The following is an 8,015-nucleotide window of genomic DNA, read 5'->3' on the forward strand; positions in this document are numbered from 1 at the left end:
GAGACCCGAAAAACTCATAATATAGGCTTTCTGGTAATAAGAAACCCTTCTAGCTGGTCATCCTATGACAAACCAGATGTGAAAAACCTTTCAAATCAAAAAAGAATGTTTCAACCATCGTATGTTTTTTTAGCAATAAAATTTTATGATACATACAAGAAATGATGAATTCTTACATGAAATCCAATAAAGGATCCTATATAGGATTTTATATATGATCCTACATAAGATTTTACATGGATTTTTATATATATATATATTTCTGTATGATGAATTCTTATATGAGATCCTATATAGGAATCCATATGAGTTCATACGTACACTGTAAAAAATTTCGGAATTTTTTCCAATAAAATAGTAGGATATTTTTCCGAAAGTAGGTGGAAAATACGGTTTTCCGAATGTTTAATAGGAAATATATCCGAAAAAAGGAGAAGAAATACTAATTGCACAGATAAAGGGAAATTCATCTAGAATATTTGGAAAAATTTCCGAAAATGATGGATTTTTTTCCAATATTAGTGAGCAATATTTCCAAAGAAAGTAGGAAAAAAGCTTTTTCCACATAAAATGGGAAATTATTTATCACCATATGGAAAAATTTCAGAAAATGATGAATTTTTTTCAATGTAAGTAGGAAGTACTTCCTATAATATTTGGAGAAATGCTTTACCACATAAAATGTGAAATTATTTCTATTCTTTATATTTTTTAAGTTTTAATAATTTTCTGGAAAAGGAAGAAACATTATTTTTCTGCTGCACAAAAAATTATTTTTTAGCTTTGCGAAGTAATTCAGAAAATAATGTAATCTTTTCAATATTTATCGGAAATATTTCCAAAGAAAGGCAAAAAAATGTTTTTTGTATAGCAAATTGTATTTTTTTTCTCTTTGTAAATTTACTTATTTCACTATGATTTGTATCGATTTGTTTTATTATATGACCATAAATAACCATTGCAAAAAATATAAGTTTCGAAAAAGATCTCTTGTATGTATCATAAAATTTTATTACTAAAAAAACATACGATGGTTGAAAGATTCTTTTTCGATTTGAAAGGTTTTTCACATCTTGTTTGTCTTAGGATGACCAGCTACAAGGGTTTCTTATTACCAGAAAGCCTATTTTATGAGTTTTTTGGGTCTCGTTTTTAGGGTTTCGTGGCCCATGGCCGAAAGCCTTATAGTTTCACTTTGGCGTCCGTCTGTCCGTAGTATATTTTGGGGCACCACAGCTACCAAAATCAAATTTTAGGGCACAGATCTCAAATTAAAATTTTGGGGCACCACAGATCCCAAATTCAAATTTTGGGGCCCCACAGATCCCAAATTCAAATTTTGGGGCCCCACAGATCCCAAATTAAACTTTTGGGGCACCACAGATCCCAAATTCGAATTTTGGGGCCCCACAGATCCCAAATCTCCATTTACTGAATGGACATTTTCCCGAATGGACATTACATGTCCCATTAGTTAATATGTTTCTATAATTGACATGTCCCAGTAGTTGACCTGTCTCAGTAATTGACATGTCCCAATAGTTGACATGTCCCAATAGTTGACATGTCCATATAGTTGACATGTTCCTATAGTTGACATGTCCCAGTATTTGACATGTCCCTTTAAAGCGCCACGAAACCCTAGATGTAGGTGCAATTGCGCCTAGTTCTTTTCCTATTTTTTTCTTATAGATTTATTTAGACGAAAAGTTTTCAAAATTTTTCGTATTGAAATATACAGATCAAATGTTTGAAAATTTTTCACATTTTCGACGACTTTTCCTCAGAAAGGACTTTCAGGCATCAGTTGCTCTTCAGCATTCGCAAGAGATTAACTACATATAACAACTAGTTAGAAAATTTTTTTTATACCTATAATAGTGAAAGTCACTTTTTTGTGAAGTGAAAAATTTGATTTAATAATATTCAAGGAGTTCATTAAAAGGTAAATAATAATTAATACTTTTATAACAATACTTTTTTAGGATTCATAAAGAAATGCACTGAGAAAAATGATCAAAATATTAAACTCAAAATGAAATTTAATTTTTATTTAAACATCACTAACTACTTTTTATAAATAATGGAAACATTTGTTTTCCTAGGATGTTGATGGACATTAATCCACAAACAGGACACAAGAGAGGAAGAAAAAATAAATAAAAAAAACGGAAGAGGATTCAAAAGTGATCAGGTTAATTGGAAATATTGTCAGTTTTAATTCATAAATGTGATTTTCCTGAAACCAAAATATTATAAAAGATACACGATAAGAAATATACTTAAGTATTTTAATATTAATAGAATTCGAAAAGAATCATTTTTGTGTCGTTTTGTACATAAATTTAACTTTTTATACAAACTTTTATTTATTTATTTATAGCCTTTATTTATCAAATAAGGATAAAATTTCCGATTAGTTTGAAAAAATTATTACTTAACGATAGGAAAAATATTTGCAAAAATAGTCGGTATAATTTCCAATTGATTCGGAAAAGATGATAAGTAAATATGAGAAAAAATATCTGGTAGATTTGGAAAACATACTGAAAAACATTGGGGATAATATCTGTCAAATTAGTAAAAAAAACCCGACTTACAGGATTTTTGTTATTCGGGAGTTTTCAGGGATGCTGATACCAACTAATAGGGTCAGTTGGGGTATTATTGTCCTTGAATTTTTATGTTTCTTGTAATAAAGTATAGAAACTTGAAAAGATTAAAATGTTATTATTGTTGCCTTGCTTTTAAATTTTATTTGCAATAAAATTTTTGAAATCGTTAAAAATTTTTTTGCCTAAAGTAGTTGCGAAATTATAAAATTAAGTAAATATTTTTTAACGAATTAGTTTTACTTTAATAGTTATCAATTATTATGATAATAATCAATTCTTATATTAATTCGTTAAAAAGTATTTACTTAATTTTATAATTGCAACTACTTTGGGACCGTCCATAAACTACGTTACCAATTTTTCATACTTTTTAGACCTCCTCCTCCCCTAAAATAGGTAACGTAGTTTATGGACGGCCCCTTTAGGCAAAATAATTTTTTAAAAAAACTTTTTAACGATTTCAAAACTTTTTTAAAAAATAAATTTAAAAGAGCAAGGCAACAATAATTCTTTTTAATCTTTTCACGTTTCTATATTTTTATTACAACAAACATAAAATCCAAAGTCAACAATATTTAATAATAATCTTCGGAATGAAGTAAAAATATTTTTTTGCATTTTTTAACGAGTTTAAAACTTTTCTTTTATGGAAAAATTACAATGCAGCCAAAATAATAATTCTTCCAATTTTTTCAACATGTTTTCATTCTTTTTCTATCGATAATTTTAATTTATTAGCAAAATAATAATATTCGTCATTTACTATATTAGTTGATATCAAATTTATAATCAGCATCCTCCAAAACTCCCGAGTAACAAGTTTCAAATTATTCCATTAAAATCATTGTCTAAATAAACATTTTGTTTTGTAACCTTTAATATTAAATTATTTAATTTGTTTATAAGATATGAACTTTTTTCCGTTTAATTTTACTTCGTTTAGGAAAGCAGTGTTTTGAACTATAGGATCTTGTGTAGGTTCCTACATAAAATCCTATATAGGATCCTTTATTGGATTTCATGTAAGAATTCATCACATAGGAATTTATGTGGGATGTCATGTGAGGATTTCATTGTTTTAATTGTCCATCTAAGATACCAAGTCGGAAATTATATGAGAAATTATGTCAGAAATTATATAGGAAATTATATAGGAAATTCAAATATAGATGTATATCATCATATTTCCACTCTTACGCCGCCAGATGGTGCTAATTTTTTTTCTGACAGTTGAGATCAGTCTTGAATACTATAAAAGCTGAGACTCTAACTCAGAAGGTGTATTGCAAAGCACAATTTCTTTTCTTTTCAGCTGAATTACAGTAATATTATTTGATTTTTAATTAAATAATTTTTGATTTTTATAAACTGTCGTCTGCCATCTGAAAATTCCTATGTGAAATCCTATATTGTTTCCTTTATATAATTCTATGTGAAACCTTAAATATAAATATTTCAGAATCTACATGAAATCCTATATGATTTCTTACGTTCAAATCAATCATATATATGATCTCACGTAAGGATTTTCAATATGATTTCATGTCAGATTATTTGTAATAATTTTTTATTCAAGAATCGAAAAAAGATTTGATGTATGATTTGATATAGGAAAATTTCTGGTTAAGGATTGAGCAATGAATTTTGGTATGTTTTTTAGTGAGAAAACACGAAGGAAATTGACATAAGAAATTGAAAGAAAAAATGTGACCAGAAAAAATTGTAGGATTTCACATAGGAATTTACATAACTTATTACCTAAGAATACGTTTGTAAGAATTTACATCGAATCCTACTTCAAATCATGTCTCAATTTCCTATATTATTTTTCATAGGATCCTATATAGTTTCTTACATGACACATAGGATTTTATGTGGATTTTAATATATGAATTTACTGAAATTTTCTACAGGAAAAAAAAATTTATTATTATTTTGTTTTATTATTTAGTTCAATTAATTCCGGTACATTTTGCTTACCTTATATATACATATATATATATATATATAAATTATTTTGGTCATCCACATATTTTATATGTCGAGCTACGCTCGCATGGGAACTTAAAAACAAAAATGATTTTATCAGGTGCAATTAAAAAAAAATTAAATTTGTAATTTATAACGATAAATGAATGAGATAACCTTTGTAACTTTTCAGTCAATCAATTACAGCTAAATCGATAATGGTCGGCCCAACTGTGGGCCATTAATTGGCCGACTTTCTTCTCAGAAAATTTAAATATTATTATTAATTAATTCATTAATCTGTGTTTTTTTATTCTCTCATAGGAGGATTTAGGTTTACTCATTTTATAAGTCAAATAAAACAAATTATCTCAGATTAAAAATTACATTCGTTTTTAGGGTTCCGTACCCGAAGGGGGAACCTTATTAATGAGACTAGTGAAGCAAGGCATGTACCCCCCCCCCCTAGCGGCCACACGAATTTATCTAGAGGGCTGAAATTTGGTATACATATGTATTTTGGCGTGTAGATTACAGGAAAAATATAGCGAACATGATTCGGATCAATTTACATAGCGTTGTCAAGGAAAAATCAAAAATTTTGAAAAAAAGCGTTTAATCCACCTAGCGCACACACTATTTGACCAAGACAGTTCATATTTGGTATACTTACGTATTTTTGCGTGTAGATTACAGGAAAAATATAGCGAGCACGATTGGAGTTGATGATCATATTGTTTTTAAGGAAAACTCATATTTTTAGAAAAAATCATGGATTTTTCGAATAAAAAAAGAAGAAAATTTTATCTTAAGGAATTCAAATTTATACATTTTTACGTATTTTACGTGTAGATTACAAAAAAAATATAGCAAGAACGATTAGAGTTGATTATCATAGAGTTTTTAAGAAAAAACTGATAATTTTTTATAAAATTCATGAATTTTCGTCAAAAAACAAAGAAAATATTATCTAATGGGCTTCAAACTTATACATTTTTATGTATTTTTACGTATCCCAGTCGAATCCCATTAGAGAATTGTGAGACAGTAGATAACTAGCTATAGAAAACTTTCAGGAAGCCTGTTATGGCCGATTTTTCGCTTCCACGGAAAGCTTGAAAATAACAAATTTTGTACGTTTTAAACAAAGCATTCAAGTAGCTTTGAGAGAGTTATCAAAGAATTGCAGGATTTTGCATATATAAAAAGAAAGCGTTCAGGTGGCGAAAATTAAATGAAGCGTCATGGATGTTTCAGGAAACAGCGGAAAAATGACAATGATCAAAAATTAAATTTAACCTTTCTTTCCATCTTTATTTATCTCGTAAAAATATTATGTATTAGATTATTATATTTAAATATTGAAGAATTAAAGAAAAATTATTTACGTCAGACTCGGTATTTTAACTTTTAGTACATTGTTGTCAACCAAAATTTGTAAATAAAAATACGCTGTTAAATTCATTTTCATAAATTATGAAATTCTAAAAGAATAAAGAATATATTATTTATAAAAAATATTCATAAATATCAAGTATAAAAATAATAATCTTTTTTTTTAAGGTAGTATTACACTTTATACCGACCAAAAAATCGATTTTTTTTTTTGCATTTTCGTGTTCCAAATCATCTTAGGAGGGTAATCCTCAATTTCCAGATCAAAATTTGGAAAAATAAAAAAGTTACACAACAAAATGTAGCGCAATGCACTTTTGCGCTCAGTGCAAAAATTTATGTATTTTGTTTAAAAAACAAGTGTCATTTGTTTATTTAAAATTTTCAACAATTTTTGTATACACCATTCGAAAGAGTATTTTTTGGCACACAAGAAATGTCTATTCCAAAATTTTTTTTATAGATTTAAAGTGTAAAAAGCCAGTGTCAAACTCTGACAAAATTGTTTGCTTTCGGAAGATAAATGTTTAATCGAGTTTTTCTCGAAACGTTGTTTTTGAAACTGGCGGACAGCATAACTCGAGTTCTAATGAACCAATTTTTTTGAAAAAAATATTATTTTTTTCGTAATTAAATTCTTTAAGCATCCCCCCTAAATCCAATTATCTATTTCTTTTTGGATTTTAGCTACAATCCAAAAACTAACCAAAAAAGACCTAATTTTTGACATTTTTTTTTAAATCGCTGCCATTTCGTTAATTTTCAATATTTTTTATCCGGGTTAGGGGGGATGCTTAATGACATGTCTCAGCTTCAAAACGGTTTTTTGTTTTTTCAGATCCGATGTCCCTGAGAGGCTGTAGCCTGTCCGCCGATTGCCCAAATTTTTTTTTTTGCCTTGACTTTAAGGCCCTCTAGTGACCAAAGAGAGATAATAAAAAAATTTTATTTTATTTATTATAAAAGTTTTAATGCCATATAATGTTATAAAAAAAATTTGTTCCTTTAAATAAATTAAGAAGCGAGAAAATTTTTTTTTTCTAAACCCGTTTTTTACTGCTTGAAAAGTGTAATACTACCTTAAATATTAAATATTTTGTCTTTTTTTTAAGAAATTGTATTCATTATTCAATATAAAAGGTTTTCACCGTGTTCGTATTCCTAACCCCAAATTTTGCTCAAGTTATATATAATCTTCTTCGTATATAATTTAAGTGTTTAAAAATAAACGTTTTCTTTGAAAAGTAATTTTTATATAATATATAAAGAATAATTATTAATTGTATAAAACGGATTTACAAATTACTATAGAATTTTTATAATTTTTCGATTTAGTTTAATTTAATGAAATTATTCTAGTTTTCAGGAAGTGTAAAAAAGGTAATTAAATTACATATTAATTTGCAACTTGTGAAAAGCAAATAGAATTGCTTTCTTACACATTAAACCAGGCATTAGGAAAGCATTCACCAAGCAAACTGGTAGACCTTTTGCTAGAAGCTGTCCACAGATATTCAACAAGCTGTAGAAAAAGCTTCCGGTTAAGAAGTCAGAAAGCAAATATCACAGAATTTTAGGTCTAATGTATAAATAGTTGCCATGAAGCTTTTGAAACCTTCATAACAGTTACCTGAAGGCCATGTGAACCCTTTAGGGAAACTTACGATTTTCGACTGGGATAGATTACAAAAAAAATATAGTGAGCATGATTGGAGTTGATAATCATAGCGTTTTTAAGGAAAAACTGATAATTTTCGTTATATGTGACTATGTGTCTATCTATGTGTTTTTATGCTCACATTACAGGAAAAATTAAGCAAAATTGGAATTTTTCCACATGCCTTCACACTTTAACCCTTTAAATTTTAGGTTTAAGGGTACGGAACCCTCGGTTTTAATGCGAGTGTAACTCGCACTTGTCCGATTTTTTTATTATTGTAATTAAAATACCAGTCAAACGGTGTTCATTGAAAAGTCCATCCACAATAATCTTGATATATACCGACTGCCGACAACCATCGGCCCGACTTTGGCCAG

At 28.0% G+C, this 8,015-nt stretch overlaps 1 protein-coding gene across 1 annotated transcript in view; it reads left to right on the top strand.

Moving 5' to 3' along the window:
* The window catches only part of LOC127283730 (uncharacterized), a 41,903-nt gene that overhangs the window by 8,438 nt on the left and 25,450 nt on the right, over positions 1 to 8,015 (top strand). The window lies entirely within an intron of this gene.

This window comes from Leptopilina boulardi, unplaced genomic scaffold (assembly GCF_019393585.1).
Source record: "Leptopilina boulardi isolate dan_hultmark-lab unplaced genomic scaffold, ZJU_Lbou_2.1 LbouV2_310, whole genome shotgun sequence".
NCBI lineage: Eukaryota > Metazoa > Arthropoda > Insecta > Hymenoptera > Figitidae > Leptopilina > Leptopilina boulardi.